This window comes from Phoca vitulina, unplaced genomic scaffold, assembly GCF_004348235.1.
Source record: "Phoca vitulina isolate PV1807 unplaced genomic scaffold, GSC_HSeal_1.0 scaffold8, whole genome shotgun sequence".
Taxonomy (NCBI): Eukaryota; Metazoa; Chordata; class Mammalia; order Carnivora; family Phocidae; genus Phoca; species Phoca vitulina.
Window position 1 is genome coordinate 65,661,765 of NW_022589711.1, and position 24,472 is coordinate 65,686,236.

A 24,472-nucleotide genomic window follows, 5' to 3' on the forward strand; every position below is an offset into this window, starting at 1 on the left:
TTTTCAGGTTTCATTAACCTGGTGTCTGCTAGGTAAATACGTGGTAACATTTACTGCTTAAACAAGTGCTTTTGTCAAGTGAGGGCAATTTTATTGCAAAATTTTAACCTAAAACTAAATGGAAAATGAAGTTGGCATTTCATTTTCTATAAACTCTAATATGGATATTGAAGAACATGTTTGAATTGTCACAAATGAAGGTTTTTCTTTCCAAAATTAGCAAAATGACATTTTAATGGATGGCATCATCTTTCTTATCGATGGGCTTGATACCACGAGAAGTAACTCAGAAATGCACGTTTCTCTGTTCCGGCAAGATAGGCAAGCAAGCTCAGGTACTTGTCAAGAGAATGCACTGATACAGGAATGTTCTGAGAAAGCAAAGGTTTGCAGCACAGACTTAGTTCCACTTAGAGGACAGAGTTCTGCCTGCCACGGTTATGTAGCCAGAAAATAATACGTGGAATTGTTTCTGCCCAAAGGGAAATGCTTTTGTTTTTATCCATTTCTATTTTTCTTCTTCATGCACAGACAGGCACCAATTTGTGGCTTGCTGATAGCGGAAACAGAGACCAACCACTGTGAGTGACGTTCATTTCCCTCACAGATGACCCCTGATTTATACTTTTAACTACAGCTTTGACTTGATGTAGGAAAAGGCCTAAGACTGAATATAGTGCAGCCGAGTGTGCTAGGCCTGTACAAGTGTTCAGTCACTTTGCTTGGAAGTCAAGATGGAGTCTCTACATGTTGGCTGCTCAAAATATGTACCTGGATCAGCAGCATTGGCATTAGCTTCGGCATTTCCTGGGATCTTGCCTGAAATGTGGAGTCTCAGGCCCCACCTCACACCTGCAATTCAGAATCTGCATTTTAAGAAGATCCCCAAGAACATTTATGCATAGTAATGTTTGAGAAACACTGGTCTGAACAGTGGTGTGTGGGTTTTACTTGGTTATCATGTTAGATGATACAGCCACTGGAAATATGAGCCGATTAGAAAACACTTAACTAGATTGGTCAGGGTTCTCCAGAGAAACAGAACCGACAGGACGTTTAGAAAGGGATTTATTATAAGGAGTTGGCTCACATGATGATGGAGGCTGAGAACTCTCAATCTGCTCTTGGCAAGCTAGAGATCCAGGAGAGCCAGTGATGTAAGTCTGGTCCAAGACCAAAGGCTTAAGAACCAGGAGAGCTGATGGTGCAAGTTCCAGTCTGAGAGTCGGCAGGCTCGCGACCCTGGAAAAGTGAACGTTTCAGTTCAGGTTTGAAGACATGAGAAGACTCAGGTGTCAGCTCACTCAGGCTGGAGGAGTTTTCCCCTCCCTGTCTTGCAGGAGGGCCAGACTTTCTGATCTCTTCAGGCCTTCAGTTGATTGGCTAAAAGCCGCCTACATTAGGGAAGGCCATCTGCTTTACTCAGTTTACCAATTCAAATGTTAATCTCATCCAGAAATACCTTCCTAGACATACCCAGAATGACCTTGACCAAGTGTCTGAGTACCCATGGCCCAGTCAAGTTGAATATAAAATTAATCATCATAACAACTGTCATGGATAAAGTACTTTGAAAGAAACATTTTTCTGGCCAGTTTTGGATATTGGTCCAAGCCCCTAGAAGCACCACAACAGAATATTGTGCTCAAAAATCTGAGACACAGTTTTCCTTGCTCTGTCACCTCCACCCATGTCAATAACCTCCCACTGTGTGGATAATAACAGCACTACCAGAGAAAGAAAACCCTAAGAAAAAGTCACACATAAAGCAATGCGTGTCCTTCACCATTGCTTGCTTTGGTCTGTCGGTGTCTGCAGTTGCAATTTTTTCTGCCCTTATCCTATTTTCTCTATTTGGAGACATTTTAGCAATGGCTATAATATTATTATGTTTGTATATTCATCATCAACTATGGCAATTCACTTCTCCAGTTGATATATGTTATTTATAAAGCATCTATCACCATAAGCCTGTCACCATAAATTAGAGATTATTTACTGTGTTGACACAATACTTTGAGTTTCGCTGCTGTAGACCTAGTCATCAACTACTTCTCTGTTTTAATCTCTTAATGAATCTGATTTTTCAAGTATTAATATTTTTGTGTTACTCCGGTATTCTCTACTATAGTTTTTCAGTAAATCCAGAAAAAAAATTCTCCTGTCTCTCATTTATCTTAAAACTTTATGGTATCCTAAATGGCTAAAACATTTCAATTCAAATGCATCTTCTCACAGAGTTCATCTCTTCAACAACTTGTACTACCTCTCCTTACCTTAATTATTTTCACTAGCCAAATCTCAGAATAGGTATATTTTTTCCTTTTCTTTTTTAAAACTTTTAAAAAAATATCTATTTATTTTTATTTGAGAGAGAGAGAGTAAGTGGGGGGCAGGGGCGGAGGGAGAAGCAGACTCCCTGCTGAGCCAGGAGCCCGGATGATGACGCGGGGCTCTATCCTAGGACCCATGAGGTCATGACCTGAGCTGAAGTCGTACACTTAACTGACTGCACCACCCAGACGTCTCTATTTTTTTCCTTTTCTATTTAAAAAAAAAAAAAAAGAAATCTGTTTGTGATAATGTCACCTGGAAGAGACCAAGAAAACAGGAAAGTGTCAGCCTATATGTGGGGAATAGCTATCATAATGTCATTGCAGTTTTCTCCTCTTGATAAAGGCATAAACATATGCTGATTATGTTTAGGATAATACACTCTTTAGTTAAAAATTGAGAGTAAATTACAGATAACTGTATAGCTTAGCAATACTTGACTGTATAAATTTTTAATTTTTACTCAAGATAGCTAAGTTAATAATATAGCTCAACATCTCTATTTAGGACTTAAGTAGAAATCAGTCAATGATTTTGATCATACAAGATCTTCTAATACCTGATTCTTGGTTCTGCTCTAGTATTTGGCATATGGCAGATTATACTTCTCTTTATTCTTGAAATTAAGGCTGCTGAGTTGACTTGCTCTAATCAAGGCACCATCACATGTGTCACATCTTGGTGGAAGAATTTAACTATTTTGACGTGCTACACTTTAGTCTTTTGCTGTTGCTATTGTGATTTTCCAGATGGGAAAGATTTCATCGATCTGGAAAGTTAGGATGGCAGAGGTCAGAAATGCCCACCAATGCCAGAGGACATATAATGAAAGTGACTACAGATTATCACAGCATAGACTAATCTATCCTGGTAAATTCACTGATGTGAAGTTACAGCCTTGGAGAATACTGAACAGATTGAAGCAGAACTGCTTGGTGTAGGCAGAGGACTATGATAGACTGAACCCTGGCCAGGGGGTAGGGTTATACCTCTCGGACGTTAAAATGATGCTTCAAAACCTAATGTAGTCCAATTATGTCTCCTGTAAGAACAAGCAAAATAGACACAAAAGGACGCCCAATAGCTGCCAAGTCAGGGTTCATGAGACCATGAACTTCATGGCCAGCTACTTCAAACTTGAGAGTGAACACCCGGATAAGGAAAGTATCTTTCCGTGTGACCTGGCAGAGAAAACTAAATATGGACTATTTGTATCAATATCTACTTATTTTTTTCTTTGTCCAGAAAACCCAGTCAATGGGTCCTACTTCCTTTTTTAAGTTCTTGTAATTGAGTGGCTACTTTAAACTACCCATGAGGGAGGCTTCTGGGATGTGTGGATGCACTTAGTCTTTAAATTCTTATATTAATTTGGAAGCCATTCTAGAAATATCCTACCACTTTTTTTTGAGGGGGGGGGGTAGCCTGGCTGTGACAATTACTAGCTCCACACACCTGGGTATGTTACTTAATCTCTATAAACCTCTGTTTCCTTTTTTTTTTTAAAATCATTTTTGTTGTTGTTTAAAGCCTCACAGTATTGTTATAATTAGTACAGGGAAAACCTCAAAAGGGTTCTCTCTTCCTCTTCTTCCTTCTTTCTCTTCTTGTTCTCCCCTTGCTTTCCCTTCTCTCTCTTTTCCCCCATTTCCTCCTCTTCTTCTGCTCCTTCTCCCCCTTCTATCTTTCCTTCCTCCCTTACTTTTTTTTAAATGTTCTAAATAAAGGACCATTGGTCCAGGTAAATCTATTCACTATTTTATGTGATGTATTTTGCACTTTCCTTGATCTTTTCACAGATCCCTTTCACTTCTGTATGTCCATCTTTGCTAATTTCTTCCTTCAAAAACAGTATTTATCTTCAAGAAATATCTTCTAATTAGCATTAATTTATTCATGTCACTTTTTGTCCCACACGATATCCCCTCTCTTCAAATTCCCTCAGGTATTGCTGTGTGTTAATCTTTTAAAAAGCATTTCATTTAAAGTTCCTTAGTTGCAGGGCTGTTGTATTTTGTTTTAGTTTTAAAAAATTACCAAAAATCAACTTTTTTTTTTGTAAGCATGATGCAAGATCATTATGAGAATGAGGAAAGAGAAAAAAAGGTAGAAATCCTCATGACCCAGACATTATCTCTGTTTTCTTTGTTCTACATGGTTCCAGAAATCTTTTAACACATATATACCATGAGGAGAACTGATACAACGATTTACTTTTATTAAATACAGCCATACAATTTTTAATAAAACACTTAGTTTAATTGCATTAGAATGTTTCAGAAGGAAAACCTTGGAGTAGTTGGAGCCATTGCAGATTCATATACTTTTTTTTAGAAGAGATTTCATTGCCTAAAAGAGTCTTCTGCTATGAAAAAAGAGGGTTATGAAAACCATTCAGAGGTTGGAATCAATTTTTTGAAACTATGTTTCAATTTACCTCTGTATCACTTGACTCCCAGTTGACTCCCCTCTAGGAAAGACGGACACAATTCTTCTATTCTCCTCACTTTTCCAATTTTATTTGTATTTTTACATGCTCCAGGTATATAAATGTAATATTGTGACCTGTAAGCATATCCACAGAATAGTTTTCCTATTATTTCTGTATTTAATTGTATTTGGTGCCCACCAGCATTTCTTGTTCTTTATTTTGGCTGTATTTCATGTATCAGTAGTTTTTCAAAGAAAGGCTCATGGGCATCTATCTGTTTTCTGGATTCTTTCCTGTTTACTTTGTATTGGTACAGTAGCTCTGCTCAATATAATATCATTGGATAATAGTTGCTTTTACTCATATTATTATAGACATGGTCTGTTATTCTCTATTACAGTAGACAAGTCTGACGCCAACCTGTTATTTCTCCCCTTGCATGTGACTTGCTTTTTCTCCCTGGATACATGGAGTATTCCTATTTGCTCTTAAAATTCTTCACCAGGATGCATCTCCATGTTGAGCATCCTATAAAAAATTTCCCTGAAACCTCACAGATTTCATTTTTTTTTTGGTATTATATATTTTATTTTTTTCTGTTCCGTTTGTTGAATTCTTAACTTCAGGGATACCAAATATTCTTAGGTTGGCTTGCACTTGTGAGTCCTTTGTGTCTATTAACTTCCTTCCATTAAGTCAGTTTTTTTGGGTTTTGTATCTGCTTTCACTGAAATTTTCTCAATTTCTTCCTCTGTGATATTAATTGATTTCCAGACATATCTACTTTGTCCCATAATTTTTCAATATATTTATTAATTTTCTAATAAGTATTATCCTCAACAATATCATACATATATAGGTCAGCAAGCTCTCACTCCCACCTTTTTAAAAATCTCATTCTATTGCTTTATCATCTCATCTTTGAGTTTCTGCTGGTACAATTCATATTCACAATACATTGTTCTCTAGTGTGCTGACTTTTCTTCTTTTTATTGGGGGGATATGTTTTCTTCTAGGTTAGTATTTACCTTGCAAAGGATTTTCCTTTTTTTTTTTACTGCAGTGCTTTTGCTTAGTTGCCATGTGAATTCTGTCATCTTGTTTATGCTTGAGTGGTCCTGTCTAAGCCTTCTTCTATTCAATCTGATATAGTGTCTCACTGTATTTGAGAATTATGCCTTTTCTCCTCCAACAACAGCTTGAAGACTGAGTCTTTCATATGCTTTCTATTTTTTCGGTAGCCCTGGGAATTGTCAGGGGCTGAGGGAGAACTCAGCTGTGAAGGTACACAGATTTACTTGGGCTATGCTCTTCTGAAAGTCTATGAAATATATGATGTTTCACTCCTTTTTGTGGGGAGGTAGAATTTACATTTCCATGGAGGAACACGTAGATTTCAGCCCATTGTTCCAGGTCAGTATGCAGCCCTAGAGGCTTTATTTCTGTCAGTCAGCTCTGCTGTTCACACTCCTCATTAGTCTTTTTTCCCCGACATGTATTTCCATTAGTCAGAATTCAAACAACATGCTACTCACTCAGTTTGTCTTCCTTTTATTGAAGACTTTTACTGAGAGTTCTTAGGAATTTTGCCACACTGTGTTGTATGTTGCCTCTTCCCTCTGTTCAAAATCTTACCTTTCCTACTTTGACCATGGTTTTGAAGTTTTTGGGTATGGACAATGTTCCCTTCTTGGGTTGCTGCCAGGTAATTGCTTTCTTGTTTGGATCTTGTTTGGTTGTTGTTGTTGTTGTTAGTTATGAGAAAGGGAGATTGCTTATTCATGTTTATTCTGCTATTTTAACATGAGTTTTCCCTCACATTTAAATTGTATATTCCCATATACTGAGATATGATGTTCAAGTTATGTGAAATCTCAGTAAGTACTGTACTCTAGTGATTATCCTGGGAAATAAGCCCAAATCAGATTTGGGTTGGAGTCTTGTCTCTGTCACTTAGTAGTTACCTGACCTTAGGTAAGTCACTTTTCCTCTTTGGGCCTGATTCTTCATTGGCAAAACATGAGTGATAATACCAATAACTTCTTCACTGGGTAGTTATGTAAGGTACAGCAGAGAACATATGTGTAAATGGCAGGTATGCAAGAAATACTCAATATTTAAAGATTTATTTATTTATTTATTTATTTATTTGACAGAGAGAGAGAGAGTGAGCACAAGCAGGGGGAGCGGCAGGCAGAGGGAGAGGGAGAAGCAGGCTTCCCACTGAGCAGGGAGCCTGATGCGGGGCTCAATCCCAGGACCCTGAGATCATGACCTGAGCCAAAGGCCGACGCTTAACCAACTGAGCCACCCAGGGGCCCCAAAATACTTAATATTTATGGTTTGAATGCCTTTCAACATGTAACCAGAGCAATACTAAAATATTGACATGTACTTTTAGGAGTGGTTAAAATTAAATTTTAAATAATTTTGGTACATTATGGGATGTTTTGTATGCTTATTATAAAAAGAAGGTAAACCTATAAAATAAAATGAGATATAGCAATTAACCAAAATCTCAGGCTCCATTTTCACAGAATATTGGAAGTTGCTTCGAGTTTTATTGGTAACGGTTCTGTTTTCTGTTGCATGTAGGTCCTATGAATTTAGAAGCTACCTTTTGTTCTTTATGGGAAATTTCAGTTTCTGTATTTAGCTTCTTTTCGTTTGCCTCACCTTCCTTAAATAAATAATGCAGGGCAGCATAGTCTGCATGAGTATTTCCAGTCTCTGCTGACTGGAAAACAAGTCTGTCAGGTACATTTTCTGTGAGAAATATCAGGTTTGCAGTAGAGGGAAGTGAAAATCAACAAGATTTTGTCCAGTGTCACATCCCCTGGCTGAAATATTCAAGAAAGGATTTTTTATGCTTCTGTATATGCAGGCCTGAGTCGGAGAGACATGAGCTGGTGGGTAGAACTTAGAAAATGGCTCAAGGCTCAGCCCGCCAGCTCTGACCTGACCATAAGCTGACTTGTTCTAGGTTTTTAGTTCACACACCCAGAACTGTGAAAGTTTATCATGCCGCTTTGCATTAGCCTTGATATATAAGAGTGCTGCAATTCACAAATAATAATAAAATTAAAATTGTAGCTGTCATTTACTGAGCAGCTCTCATGGGACTGTACTGGGAATTTACATCTATTTTCTCATGCAATCCTAAGATGACTGCAAGGAGAGTATTACACTGCATTGTAGTGATGAGGAAAATGATACCAGAATGGTCAAATAACTTGCCACTGTCAAGTGTCTCAGCTTCTAAGTGACAAGCAGCTGTAAGTGTCACTCAGCTGTAAGTGGCTAGCAAGAATGTGTGTCCTGGTTTCCCAGGTTATAAAGTCCTTTTCCACTATTCTGTATTGGTTCCCAGAAATCCCAATTAACAAGAAGTTATTTTCTTCATTCTATGTTTTTACAGCTTTATTGAGATATAATTTACATACCAAAGGTTCACCCATTTAAAGTGTGTAATTCGATGATTTTAGTATATTTAGAGCTGGCCAACCATTAGCATCATCTAATTTTAGAATATTTTTATGACACCAAAAGGAAACCATAGAGGATAAAGATGTAAACTATACAGCGGAAGCAGTAAAAAAAAAGCTAATTTTTATCTCATATTCAATATACATTCAGCTATGGTTATATCTTCTTCTATTGTAGAATCCCTGGTATTTGAAATGATGACCCCAAAGGGTTTATGGGTCTTAAACTTCAGTGAGGTTTATGGTTTGGCCCTTGACTTTATCTTTCCAAACGTAACTCCTACTTGCTTTCTTCTCTCTCTGCTCCAATCATACAATCTGATAAATCACAGTCATCTGCCCTTCTTCCAAGATACCCAACACTTTGCTTCTTTCCTGAAGCTTTCAGCTGCTTGAAATCCTCTTCCCAAGAATCTTCTGTCTGTTGCCTATTCCCTTTCCATCAGTCTTTCCTATTTCTACTACAGTGTGCTGCTGATTGATTGATTGATTTCCCAAGAATGACATGTAGACTTTACGTTGATCTCTTTCAGTCTTTACATCAACGTATTGGTAGAAATAGTTACCTTTTTTTTTTTTTTTTAAATAAATGGGAAAACTTGACCTTGAAGACTCCAAGATTACTGCTAGCAAGTACAAATGCGTTGGTATTCACGTATCTGACTACAAAGTGGGTAGATAGTCTTAGCCTCAGAGCAATAAATCTGCTGGACTAGTCGGCTAGAATTACAATTATTCCTGTGCAAATCTGAATTGCCTACTAAGACGTGGACCAAAGCCAAAAATGTAGAACATATGTTCCAAGATGGAGTCACTTGTAAAGAAGCCAGTAGGGGACTTGATACTATTGATGACTTCTCTCCTCAGTGATCTACACACTTGCTGTACTTGGATTTGAGTCTTTCCTTCTCCAGGCTTCTCCACGTTTCTGCCCAAGAGCTGTGTAAGCCTTCTGCTGCTCTAAAACTCTTGGAAGGAAAAGGCTGCCATATTTACATGCCAATGGTATAGCAGGGCCCTAGCTGGGTGCCTGGCGCCAGCTCAGTTCTACAGGATTGAGCACCAGGTTCTGCCCTGTGAATGTGCTAAGCAATGCAAGTCGGAGGATAAGCAAGACCCTTTGATTCACATAGTAGGTAAATGTGACCTGGATATACTTGTGAAGGGAAGTGCAGTTGTCAAGTACAGGCACATAGATGAGACTGTATGCCTGACAGTTTAAAGGATTTGTCTCATTCAGTCCTCACAACAGCCCAATTATTTAGGTACTCTTGTTATATCTAATAGATGAGAAACCAAGACCTGGTAAGTGACCAAACCAGATGAGTCCCCAGGTCTGGTTGATACCACAAGTGGTAATCTTTTTTTTTTTTTAAGATTTTATTTATTTATTTGACAGAGAGACAGCGAGAGAGGGAACACAAACAGGGGGAATAGGAGAGGGAGAAGCAGGCTTCCCGCTGAGCAGGGAGCCCGATGTGGGGTTTGATCCCAGGACCCCGGGACCGTGACTTGAGCTGGAGGCAGACACTTAACGACTGAGCCACCCAGGCGCCCCCCCCACACGTGGTACTCTTAATCAGTTCAATATGTTATAAAAATTGAGTCATCCAATATGTATATAGTTATATATATATTTAATATATTAATATATATTTATGTATTTTCAGCTTTTGCTCTATTGTCTGTATAGTGAAAGTGGTCATGAATTACTTACAATATTGACACAAAGTATAAAGACATTAATTTTAGAATACTTTATATAGACAAAAATAAACGTTTTTTAGTTTTGTTCTGTTTTTTTTGTTTTGAGAGACAGAATGAGAGTGTGTGTGTACAGGTGCAGGGGAGGGGGGAAGGGGAGGGAAGGAGGGGCAGAGGAAGAGGGAGAGAGAGAATCCCGGGCAGGCTCCCTGCTGAGCACAGAGCCCAACACAGGGCTCAATCTTATGATCCTGAGATTAAGACCTGAACTGAAATCAAGAGTAGGACGCTTAACTGACTGAGCCACCCAGGCACCCTCCCCCCCTCCAAAAAAAATAAATGTTTTAATATACTTTTAAATAGAACTATTCCATGAGCTAGATACACAGTTGACAACAAAGGGCCAGGTGAGGCTTTGCCTTTCCTTGCGTACTTAAATATAATTTATTATCTAATTATATTAGTCAAACTAAAACATCTGCATAATTCAATAAAAAGTACATGATTTTCTTTGTGGAGATTATAAGACCCTTTGTAACTACTTTTAAACATTTAATTTTTATTTAATTGGAATCACTGTGTGACTAAATGTCTTTTCTATTATGTTAAATGTCTTTTTCTAGTGGTAGAATGTGATACTTTTATATGAATTTATACAGTATTTCTAAATCTGTTTGCCGTGTACAGAAACCAATCTGGGGGCACCTCAGTGGCTCAGTCATTAAGCGTCTGCCTTCGGCTCAGGTCATGATCCCGGGGTTCTGGGATCGAGCCCCGCATTGGGCTCCATGCTCTGCAGGAAGCCTGCTTCCCCTCCCACTCCCCCTGCTTGTGTTCCCTCTCTCGCTGTGTCTCTCTCTGTCAAATAAATGAATAAAATCTTTAAAAAAAAAAAAAAAGAAACCAATCTGTATGTGCATTTATATATGTATGTATATGAATTTGAAGTTTGAAAAGTATATAAATGTCCCTGTTTGATCACCTCTTATCTTTCAGCTATGCTCTTTTCCCCTTAAGATTTTAAATAGAAGATGTTAGGTATTCTACTGATTGTCTTTTTCATCTAAAGCAGTAATAAGTAGTACTTTAGTCATTTTGATTGTAAAGTTGCCAAACTGCTGTTCTTGGATAAGAGTTCTTTTGTGGTAGAAGACGATCTTGGTGGAAATACTTGTTCACGTCCTGCACCCTTAAGTTTTGAAATTTGAGATTACATATAATTTTTTTAAAGTATTATCACTTAAAAATTAACTTTCTAGAGATTTTTTTGTTTCTATGTTCATAAACATACTTTAATTACTAGAAGATTAACTAGTTGAGAACAATGACTGTGTCTTATTCATAATTGTGATCCTAGAACTCAAGATCCTGGCACATAGAGGAAACCCAAAGATGTTTTATGAATGAATGAATGAATGAATGAATGAATAGCATGTTGAATAACTGGCAGGTGCCTTTGACTTTACAACTGTAAGCAAGTAATTCCATGTATAGCAGAAATAAAATCTTTAAAAAAAAAAGATTTCTCCATACTTAAGATGAATGTTCAGGAACATTCTTGCCCTTGTTTCCCAAGCCGTTTTTCCCTAATTGAATGAGAGTGAGGATAAAGTAGAAGGGAGTATTTTTGAGCTAATATTCTTGGTAGCTAGATAGTTGCAAGATTATAATAATACATTACGAAGAAAGAGTGGGAAATTTTCCTCTTGCCCCTTTTCTATCAAAATTTGGATTCCTTATTTTTTTTTCTTCCTCTCATGAAGTGTGTTTTCACTGCTGTATAGACCAGCATAAATGTGGAAACATCTACATTTACCCTGTAGTTTAGAAGATTCCTTGTAACTTGGGCTAGAGAGGTGGCAATGTTAGTGGCAAAAAGTCCATATACTGGTGGCATATTATGGAGAAGGCTTGGTAGGATTTGACAAACTGGATCGTACAAGTGAGGAAATAGGAAGAATCAAGGACAACACTGAGTTTCTGGTATGAGCAATGAGGCCTTTTCCTAAGAGAGGGAGCATGGGAGGTCTATTGTAGGATACAATTACACATAGTATAAAAAGTATTTCTACTTCAGTCCTGGCGTGACAGGAACTGGATTTACCCTCACACCTGAAACAACTAAAAAATGGACAAAATACATGAAACAATGACTGTCAAATGTCAACCATCAATCAGTAAAAGATTGATCCATCCCTGAAAGACAGAAAACAAAAGAGGTTAGTTATGCTTGTCCCAGCTGACTGTCTGGAGAATTTCCAAATTTCCGCACAGGGAGAAGAAACCCAAACCTCATAATCTTTCTAAATTGAAGAGAGAGAGCTAGGAATCTGGGGAAGCGAAGGATGTCAGAGATTGCAAGGTAACGTATGTGGGAGGAGAGGTGGTAGAAGTGGGAGAGAGGATCTCTAGAGACATATAGAGAAACCCACGAGAATTACCTCCAAACACATGGATGCAAAGATTCTTAACAAAATTTTAGCGAATAGAATCCAACAATATATAGAAAGGATAATGCATCAAGACCAAATAGGTTTTATCCCAGGAAGATAATATTGCTTTTGTATTCACAAATCAATAAATGTATCTCACCACATTAACAAACATGAAAATTCATGTGATCATCTCAATAGATGCAGAAAAAAAGAAACATTTGGTATCTACCATACATTGCTGATAAACACTCTCAGTAAACTAAGTTATAAAGGAACATTCCTCAACATTATAAAAGGCATTAAAGACTAACCTGCAGCTAGTAGCATTCTAAATGGGTCCCCCTCCGATCAGGAACAAGGCCATGACATCTGTCTATTTCTATTTATTTAGCATTTTTTGAAGATTGGAAATAGTATCAATTAAAAACTATTTCCTGATTGTTACTAGCATATAGAAATAAGCTTGATTTTAGAATGTCAACCTTGTGGATGGTAACTTTGCTAAAATTTACTTTTCAATTCTAGTAGATATTGAATTACAGATTCTCTTGAATTAGAGATTTCTCGAATTTTCTACTTACATAATCTTATTATCTATGTATAATGACAACATTATTGATTTTGTTTAAAGCCCTATGCCTTTACTTTTTTTATTTTTTTATTTTTTTGCCTTAATATACTCTCTAAGACTTCAAGTACAATGCTGAATAGAAGTAGAGATAGCATAGACTTCTATATTTGATTATAGAACTTAAAAATTAAGAAGATGTCTTAGGGGCACCTGGGTGGTTCAGCGTGGTTAAGTGTCTGCCTTTAGCTTAAGTCATGATCTTAAGTGGGATCTCAAGTGGGATCAAGTCCTGCTTAGGGCTTCCAGTTCAGTGGGGAGTCTGCTTCTCCCTCTCCTTCTGCCTCTCCCCTTGCTCGTGCTCTCATTCTCTCTCAAATAAATAAATAAAATCTTAAAAAAAGATATTTAAAAATATTTCATATTAAGTTTAATGTTTGTTTATGGATATCCTTTAATAGAAAACAAGTTCCTGTCTATTACTAACATGATACAAGTTTATAACTTGGAAGAGTGTAAATATTTATTAATTTTTTATTTATTGACATCATATATTTCAACCTTCATTCTGTTAATCTGAAAACATAGCTTGGTTTTCAAATTTTAAACCAAATTTACATTTCTAGAATAAGCTTACTTTGGCTTATTTCTTTTACATAAATTGAAATTTAACTTGCTGTAATCTGTTTGAGAATTTTGCATCTACGTTCATGTCATTGGTCTGTAATTTTCATTTATATTTTTCTCATCTTTATCTTTAAGGTTAAGATAGCCTTCTGGAATAAGTTGGAAATGTTTTCTGTTTTTCAATCTCTAGAATGTTTTGTATAAAATTGGTCTCATTTTTTCCTTAAGTGCTTGGAGGAATTTGCCAGTAATATTACATGCCCTTATCTTCATGAGAAGTTTCTAAAATACAGATTAAATTCCATGATAAGATACAGAACAAATCAGATTTCCTATTTCTCCTTGTTTCAGATGGCAAGTTATGTTTTTTTAAGGATTTTTTCTATTTAATCTCAATATCATATTTTGAGCATAAAGTTATTCATAATATATTTTTATTACCTTTTTTAATTTTTGGAGAATCTGTGGTAAAATGTCCTCCTTCATTCTTGATATTGGTAATTTGCATTTCTTTTTTTCTTCATCAGTTTGCTAAGGATTTATTCCCTTTTAGCAACCAATTTTTGAATTTGTTAATTTTTTCCATTTTATGTGAGGTTTTTGTTTCACTGACCTCTGCTCTTTTTAAAAATATTTTCTTAAAAAGATAAATAAAAAAATAAAAATATTTTCTTGATTCTTGAGGTGGAAGCTTTGATCATTGATTTTCAGCCTTCTTTCTAAAATTTATATAGTTAAGGCTACATAGGCATTGCATTCTATTAGTAGAAATTAGTTATATTTTCAAAATATTTTCTAATTATTTATTTAAATTTGTTTTGGTCCAAGTGAGATTTATATTTCATTCATTTTAAATGACCTGGTTATCCTTTTGTTATTTAGTTCTGGATCAATTTCATTACAGTCAGAAAACATACTTTGTGTATATTTGTTTCTGTTTATTCAGTCAATTACAGAGGGGACTGCTGAAACATTCAATCAAGATTTTGCATTTTCTATTTTACCTCTTAATTTTGTCAGTTTTTGTAAGGCTGTGTATTTTCAGTTTGTGCTTTGTCCTATGGCAGAATCTTTCAGGGATCTTAATAGACAACCAGGACTGGAGTCAATTGCCCTCCTCCTTGGTGAACTTTGAACTACAATGTTTGTCTTCTAAGAACTGTGATATTACAAAAATCTCTGCTTGTTTTTGTAGCCCCTTAGCAACTGCTTTCTGGTTGGCCTTGGCATTTTATACTGGATATGCACAGCTAGGAACGGGCAAATGTCTCTAGGGGAAATTTCATATAGAACACTGGGCTCATTTCTCAGAGCCCCAGGAACTTGGGATCTCAGCCCTCCAAATCTTAGGTGCCTAGATTCCTCTCAGTTGGTTCAAATCAGAGTTTTTAATCAACCCAAGTTTTGGAATTGTTCTCAATCAATGGGTAACTGATACCAGTGCTACATCAGAGTTGCTGTATCTTATTTATTTCAACTTGACTGTAAGCCTTTTTGAGGGTGAATGGAATGCTGTCTTAAAAAGTTTAGACCTAGTACATTGGTAAGCATATTACATATTTTATCAATGTATAAAAGGGAATATAATTCTTTTGCTTTTCAATCACTAAACCCCTAATGCTGAAAGAAGGATAGCAGCATGGAAAAAGTTAATGTTTTGTAGTTGGAAATAGTTGGATGCTTAATCCAAGTTTTATATTATAAAGTGTGTCACTTAGCCAAGTTATTTAATATGACTTTGCATAAAAAGATGGTAACATTTCACAGTATTTGCATGGAAATTGAGTGACACAAGATGTCGTAAGTGCTCCTAAATATTCAGTTGACTTCTTTGACTCTCCATCCAGCTTAATAACACACATTTTGACTTAATGACCAAGTCAGCATTTATTTTTCCAGAGAAGAACAAGAATGACATTATTAAGTCCTTGTATAAAGTTTCAGTTTCATAGATTTAGGGATAGCCGTGAGACAAATGACAGGGAAGCTGGTACTTATACGGAACCTTCCAATGTTGCTTCAATTCTACTGGTGCACTCCAGGGAATCAAATAATACATTATACGTTAAAAAAAAAAAGAAGAAGAAGAAGAAGAAGATAGCAGGAGGGGAAGAATGAAGCGGGGGAAATCGGAGGGGGAGACAAACCATGAGAGACGATGGACTCTGAAAAACAAACTGAGGGTTCTAGATGGGAGGGGGGTGGGAGGATGGGTTAGCCTGGTGATGGGTATTAAAGAGGGCACATTCTGCATGGAGCACTGGGTGTTATGCACAAACAATGAATCATGGAACACTACATCAAAAACTAATGATGTAATGTATGGTGATTAACATAACATAATAATAAAAAATAAAAATAAAAAAATAAAATGGGGCCATAGTACCCATTTTTCTCCCATTTTTTTAAGCTCCACAGCTGATTCTGATTGGTAACCAGAGTTGAGAATTATCATTCTAGGCCTATATATATTATCCAAGAATGCTTTTAGTGCTCCAAAATTGCTAACACATTTTATTATTATTATTTATTTATTTATTTGACACAGAGAGAGACAGTGAGAAAGGGAACACAAGCAGGGGGAGTGGGAGAGGGAGAAGCAGGCTTCCTGCTGAGCAGGGAGCCCGATTCGGGACTCGATCCCAGGACCCGGGGATCATGACCTGAGCTGAAGGCAGATGCTTAACTGACTGAGCCACCCAGGCATCCTTTATTATTCTTTTTAAGTAAGCTCTGTGTCCAACACTGGGCTTGAATTCAACACCCCGAGATCAAGAGTTGCAGGCTCCACTGACTCAGCCAGCCAGGTGCCCCTGGTAACACATTTTAACTTAGCTTTTTACCATGAGTCAGTTGCTGTTAGATTACCTTATTTCAATAAAATTATTTAACAGTGCTTCCAACTCAGAAGCAAGAAACCTAATCAAACCAAGTGTGCACATGATTCAAAACAATAAACAAACAATAAAATTGGTTTCTTTAAGGGGATGGGTGTGGCTACAAAGGGGCAGTAACCCAGGAGTCTCGTGGTGATGTATCCACTTAAACATCTTGATTGGGGTGGTAGTTATGCAAGTCTACATGTGTAGACTTACATAACTGTAGCCTAGAGCTACGGACAAATGTATGTGCACACAAGTTCACGTATAACTGGTGAAACTTGAATAAACTCTGTGGACTGTGAAAAAAAAAAAAGAAAGAATAAACCTGAAAGCACAGCCCAGCAAAAAGGGAGGAGTCAATTTCCTTTACGCCTCAGAGTTAGCAAGGAATTTCGCCTTATGAGAAATAGAAGTGAAGTTCAAAAACTAACTTAAGCCTGTGCACAGTATCATTTTCCCTTCTTGAATCAAACTGCTCTATGTCAAAAAGGAGAAAGGCTCAGGAGAGTTGCCCCCACATAGCTGAGTTCAGCTTCTTTTCATCTAGCAAGGAGACGTTACAACCTCAGAAAGACAGACTGGGTGGAAAGTCCCAAAGACCTGAGTACAGGTTAAGCTTGTCATCTAAATAGACTTCGTTCTTGCCCCTCAGACTATGCAGCAGGTAAGTGTTACATCTGGGAGGTGAAGTCTTGCTATTCCTTTTATACCTGCCATCAGTTTTATTCCCTGTATATAATCTACCATTAACTTCTCCTTGATACTCTTGAAAACATGCTTCCCCCTGAGCTATTAAAGCAGAATCTTCAGGGCTTTAAAAATGGTTTCGTTCTTGTGAAAATAAGCTCAGGCATTATGTAAATATTGCATCTGAAAAGAGTTAAAATCATGTATATGAGAAATAAAGTATTATGGAGGCATTCATATCTCTGCCTTTGTGGATTATAGTAAAATTTGAGGCATGAATAGAAAAAAATGTAAGTAAGCCTATTCTATACCAAAGTAAGGAGATAAAATGTTCAATAGCATAGTCAAGATCCTCTCAATTTAGTTTAATGCAGAGAGTATTAAAGTTTAATTGAAATGTTGATATTAAAATTTTCCCAAATAAAAAAAAATAATATTAGAGAAATGAGGAGAAAAACAGCTGTTGCCTGGGAAGTATCATTTACTCTTCATGATCCTCTAGAGCAGCTAAAAGTCTCTCTAAGTCAAGTTTAATTTTTTTTTAGTCATAAATCTAAATGATCCAAACAACCTGAAATATTCCCTGCAGACTAAAAAACATACTGTCAGTTGTGTGGGTGCCTTCTCTCTGTTCTTCCGAAAGGAGCAGCTGGGGGGAAACTTACAGCCTGGTTGCACTGCCTTTGCCTTTTCTACCTTCTAAAATGGAAATTTTTATTTTTGGTTGTCTGGAAGCCATCTACAATATGACAAAGGTAGCCATTAATGGAAGACTCCAGTTATTTTTTGTCTCCATATGAAAAAACCTGAATTTCTTTGCACTGACCCTGGAATACTTCCATTCATCAAAAGATTCAGCGAGCAGTCAATCTTGAAAGTATGCACCTGATATTGATTAGAATGCCAAAAAATATTCCATTAAAAATGCACCATTAAAGAAAGGATTCTAGTGCAGATCTTACTTCCTGGAGTAGAATCCGTATGAGCTATGGAGAAATGGGGACTTAACACAATGACTCCTGGTCATTTAGTTTGTTTTATTGTTTCTGTGTATCTTTAGGTATCATAAAGAGTTTGCCAAATTGTGAATTTAGGAAAAATATGTAATGGTTTGTATTCCGTAATTATGAAGTATTTCATCTCTACAGAAAAGTAAAGACATGATATAGTGAAATGTTAGAACCCATTATAAGCTTGCTAAATACAAGTTTACTAAATTTATTTTAGCATTTCTTTTATACTTTTGAAGTATAACATCAGAGATGTAGTTTCAACCTTTTGTGTACTTATTTCTGAACCCTCTTTCTTTTTTCCCTCTGTTGGAATAATCACTTTCCTAAATGTGGTGTGTAATATTTTATGTAATATTTTATGTACATAGAGGTATATACATTTATATAGTGTACATTTAAAATGTATATATCTGTGTAATATATATGTAATGTGTATTTGTGTGTAAACAATATTTATGTTTGTGTTGCATGTTTTTAACATTCTTAAGAGCTATGCATTTTGGAAATTCTCTTTTTCAACTTCTGATTTAGTCATTTTAGCTGCTATATAATTCCCTACTGTGAACAGTTCAGAATTTATTTATCTATTCTTTTGATAATAAGTGCTTGTTGATTCCATTTTTTAATGAATGTGTAAATGTTGTAATTAACATTCTTATGAATGACTCATTGAGGTCACGTGAGGAAGTTTCTCCAGGACATGTGCCTAGGAGTGGGATTACTGGAATTAAGGGCATATATATTTTCAACTTGACTTTTTATTAGTAGTTGTACTAATTTACATTCCCACCAGCAGCAAAGTAGAGACTGTTTCTCTACATCCTTGTTTATTCTTGATATTCTATAAGATATTTTTGTGCATTGACTGGAGAGGTAGTAAAATGAAATCAAAATCAGCTCCAGAAATGTTTTAAATTGCTACCTTAGTCTTACAATCTCAAGGAATGTTTATTTATTATTTATAAGATTTGATGGATCAAAGTTCCTAAATTTTGGGCAGTCTACACAGCCTAAGAAGGAATCAAAACTAGAGGTTCTTTACCCTGCTCCCTCCTTCCTCTTTCCCTAAACTTTCATCCTGTAAGTCACGGTAGCCAATAGAAGAGGCTCCTTGAAGCATTAAACATCATCTGTGTTTCTGCATCTCTGTTTGCAAGTTTAAATATATATATACTGAATTAGTTTTTACACAGGGAAAGCATGTCATAGTTTTCATAAGAGGTCTTATTTCATTATGTATCAGTGAAGTGGTTGAACGAGCCTACTGATTTTAGAACTTTAAATTCTGTTCTATACGTTTAGAGGTAGTTATTTTGCAGATATAAGCAAATCTCTGAAACTAGTAGTCTTTTTTTTTTAAAAAGATTTTATTTATTTATTTGAGAGAGAGAATGAGATAGAGAGAGAGAACATGAGATGGGGGAGGGTCAGAGGGAGAAGCAGACTCCCCGCCAAGCAGGGAGCCCGATGCGGGACTCGATCCCGAGACTCCAGGATCATGACCTGAGCCAAAGGCAGGGCACCCAGGCGCCCTGAAACTAGTAGTCTTTTATGTGGCAACTTGTTACAACAAAAATTAGCTAGTTTGTTTTACTTATATAGTTAATAGTCCTACTTAAAAAAATTATTAAAAGCCCCTTCTTGGGGCACCTGGGTGGCTCAGTTGGTTAAGCAACTGCCTTTGGCTCGGGTCATGATCCTGGGGTCCTGGGATCGAGCCCTTCATTGGGCTCCTTGCTCAGCAGGGAGACTACGTCTCCTTCTCCCTCTGCCTGTTACTCTGCCTGCTTGGGCGCGCTCTCTCTCTTTCTTTCTGTCAAATAAACAAAATCTTGAAAAAAAAATAAAATAAAAGCCCGTTCTTCTCCTCCTTGTCCTTCTTCATCTTCCTCCTCCTCCTCTTCTCTTCCTCCTCCTCCTCATTTTTGGTGAAATCTCCAAGGGACTACATATCTTACCAAATCCTGTGTAGATTACTTTAAAGATAATAGTCATAAGGACATTTCCCAAAGTGTCCTGCAATGTAGTTCTTATGGCAACGAGCCAAGGCCTGCAGTGTGGTGCTTGTTTAGAGGGCTCAGCTCCCTGGATTTTCACCCTATCTGCAATAAGGCAATGTTAATGCTAAACATTTAAGAGTAAAGACTAAAAATTATGAAAACACATTTTTTTTCTTAGAATGTTTGGGAAAGTTATATGTATGTGCAATAGATGTATCTAAGTAAAATTTAACCCAACAGGTGGTAAAAAATGGAAAGAGAAAGAGATGAAAAAGAATGCTAAATAAATAAATGAGATGGAACAAATAAATCCATATCTAACCAGTAATTATAAGATATGTTAATGCACTAAACTTACATATAAAGATAAAGGCTACTAGGTAGTATATTGAAATAAATTCAGACAAACCTAGCTTCTAAGCAATGCTTAAAATAGTGCAGAAAAGTTGTAAATGAAAGAAATAAGTATATTATAAAATTCTAACCAAAATGCAGCTGGGATAGCAATATCAATATGAGGCAAAATAAAATTTAAGAGGAAAAAACTTTATTAGTGTTGGAGAGAAATTTCACAAAATGATGAAAAGAAAAAAAATACTGTAGTATAGAGGCTGCACACAATTCACGTTTTTCTCTTGGAAAATTGCAGAAAAGAAAAGCACATTCATGGATCAGAATAGGTAATCCAAAAGAAAGAAAGAAAGAAGGAAAGAAAGAAAGAAAGAAAGAAAGAAAGAAAGAAAGAAGAAAGAAAGCAAGCGAAAGGAAGTAGACATATAAGAGTTGACATACATTATAAATAGCAGTACAAATGAGGAAGAATCTATAGGAATTGACCTGAATATATTTCAAAAACATAATGTTGAGTTGAAAAACAAATTACTGACTGATACAGTAAGAGGCCCACCATATACTTTTAAAAAGACTGTGCCTATAGTATATATAGTAAAAGTCCAAAAATATGCAATAGAATGAAATACACCAAATTCTTACCTTTGGGGAATGATGGGGGTGTGGTGGGACTGGGGTTGTAAAGGCCATGGAGGAAAACATCTAGAAATTCCCATCTCCTATGTTAATATTTTAATTTTTCAATAAACAAAATATTTGAGGCAAACATGGCAAAATATGAAAATTTATTTACTCTAGCTGAATGGTAGTTACGGTCTGTTAAACACTGTAATTTTCTGTATTTAATGGAAAAAAAACATTAAAAATGCTCTATAAACCTCAGAAGTACATAATTTACTCGCCAAAGGCCTTGACACTGTTTCTCTTTGAAAGCACGCTGCTCACTACACCTTAAAAACAATTCCACGGTGACCATTGCGGCATGCTACCAAGGCTCCTTGAACCTATTGTATCTGTAAGAAACATGGAGATTTGGGATTATGGCTGGTGTATGGTAAAACAAGTGTGTTTGTAAGAAAATTAGCTTTCTCTTACTGTTAAATTTCTTAAAGTTTCCTCTTCCTAGGCTCTAAAACCAGTGCATATAAAGCAAAATGGGGTCTTTTGGAAAGCAAATATATGTAGCATTTAAATAAATACCTGAAAACCTTGTTGCAGATGGTAGCCAGACACACTTTTCAAGTGTTAAGAAGCATCATGATATCATCTCTGGTTTTTCAATATATAGTTCTATCATAGAAACTACTGCTGGATAATGGAGGCTGTAGAAATAAAGTATGAGTATAAGAGGTGGAAAAGTGAAAAAGGAGCTGATAGGTTTTCTTACTTTTGATGGTATAGTTTTTCTTTCTGTTTTTTTTTGGAAATTCTGTCCCTCTTTCGATTTTTTCTCTACACAAATAGCCTCGTTCATTCATTTGTTCTTCAATAAATATTTTTGAGTACTGGTATGTCATAGGTTCTGTGCTAGGGATTAAAATAACCAAAAAACAAAACCAAAACTCTATTCGAGGTAATTTATTGCTTATTCATGCCCAGAGACATATTGAAGTAGTTAATGTTTAATGTCCACGTAGAGATTTTAAATCACTGGGAAGGCTTCCTCTCGAGAATAAACAATCAGCTAACTGAACAAACAAAACTCTGTATCATGTTAAAATGCGTTTGTCATACAGTGCCCAGCTCATTTGGTGGTAAGGGCTGTGCGGAACCTTGCATTTCCCGAACACACTCTATTTACACCTCATTGCTTGTAATTACATACTCAAGGTCACTTTCTTTCCAGACACTGAGATCACCAGATCATGGCCTGGGTCTGCTTATCCATTTCTATAAAACTGCCACCTTACATAGTAATGCGTAATAGGTACACAGTAAACATCTGTGGAATAAATGAAGAATATAAATGTAGTGATGCATGTTTAATGTGTCGGTGTTACTCTGTTTCTTACCTCTTCTGACAGTGCCAAGTAAGTTGTTTTCAGAACAAGATTCAAGGTGAATCATTATGAAAGAGCAACTTGAAATTTAGTGTATCAGAAGAGATGCTTATATTTTTTATTCCTTATTAATGCTTTCGGGGTTAACAACATTTTTAGCATAAGCGAGACTATTTTAATTTGCTTTTTAAAGTTAAGTAAAGGGAATGTTATAAAAAAATAGACATGGTGTACTTGGTAGCTAAATATATGCAATTATTATATATATAAAACATATAAATATACTTGCAATTTATGTCTAGGTTAGCATGTATGTGGCAAGAGCAGGTCTGTGATGAAAGATACCTAGATGTTCCAGCGTCCTTGGCCAGACTGCAGCAATGGATGCTCTCACACTGGTTTATGTTGCCATTTTTCATTGCATGAACACTGTTGTTTTGTACCAACTGTGGATTTTCTAAAATCACCACTGTATCTGTTTTCTTTCATTTTCTTTCCAGGCCAAAGTTTATCAACATGTCCTATTGGCTCTAGATTAAAATTTGAATACTTGAGCTTCTCCACAATTTTCACAGCAACACCCTGGTCAGAGCCATCATCCTCCCTCCCAGGATGCAAATGGTAGCTTCCCATTTATTCTCGTTTCCACTCTTGCTCTGATTGTCTGTTCTTCACCGAGAAGCCGCAGAGAACCTCCTATAATGTGCATGACAGCCCCTTGCTCCAAGGTCTCTACTAGCTTTCTGTCCCCTTAGATGAAAATGAAAGACCTCTCCATGTCGTACAGGTCCTGACGTCATCTGACCTAGCCACCTCTTTGACTTCATTTTGGACCTTTCTCACCTCTGAGTCTTTATTTTTCCCTATTTCCTTCTGTCTGGAAATTGTTAACTGACAAAATGTAACAGCTTGTTCCCACCTTTATTTAAGTCCCACTTCAAGTGTCACAACTTCAGAGAGGCCATCCCTGACCTCTCTACTAAAATAGCTCAACTTGTCATTCTTGATCCTTTTATTATGATGTTGTACCATATTTTGTTATCTATCTATCATCATCTACCTATCCTACCTACCTACCTATCTACCTACCTACCTCCCCAACTAGAATGTTAGCTCAGGGTTTTATTTTGACCTCACTGTAACCCCAGGGCATAGGTAGTGCCTGGTACCTGGATGGTACTCAGTAAAAACATTTTGAATGCATCATTTTTTTCTCCTCCCTGAAGGCTTCCTTTATGGTTGTTGCCTTCATTTTGCTCCTTGCTTTTACTGTTTAGTATTGGTACCATTTTTAAAGCACGTGCTGTATCTCCATAGAAGATTGCAGATTACACAGAGAAAGGAGCATGCCTTCTATTTCTCTGGTGCTCAGTATATTTTTGCTCCTAGTGGTGATAATTGGGTTGTCACTGCCCGCTGTTTATAGTAAAATAATAGGTAGAAAATAATAACTGGAAGAACTCATTATGGCCTGGCATATTAACCTGCTGTCATGTTATCGTGAAGTGTCCAGATTGTTTTAGAATTTTGCCAATGTCTAATGGTACTTTACCGTCGCCTATTGGAAAATAGCTCCTGTTAGGCACCTTCTTAGCTCATGAGCCTGGTATTTTCCCTTTTAACAGAATCTCTGCTAGTGTTTTTGCTAATTACTAAGACATTTCCAAGTTCTGCTTATAATTTATTTGTCATTAGGAGAATTGTGGAAAGCTGAATCCTAACATAAAAGACTAGAAATGCAGTGTAGAAAGGGGCAGTTTTATAAAAGTAGTGATTGTGCAAGACTGTTGAATCACAGATCTGTACCTCTGAAACAAATAATACAATGTATGTTAAAAAAAAAAAAAGAAGAAGAAGATAGCATGAGGGGAAGAATGAAGCGGGGGAAATCAGAGGGGGAGATGAACCATGAGAGACTATGGACTCTGAGAAACAAACTGAGGGTTCTAGAGGGG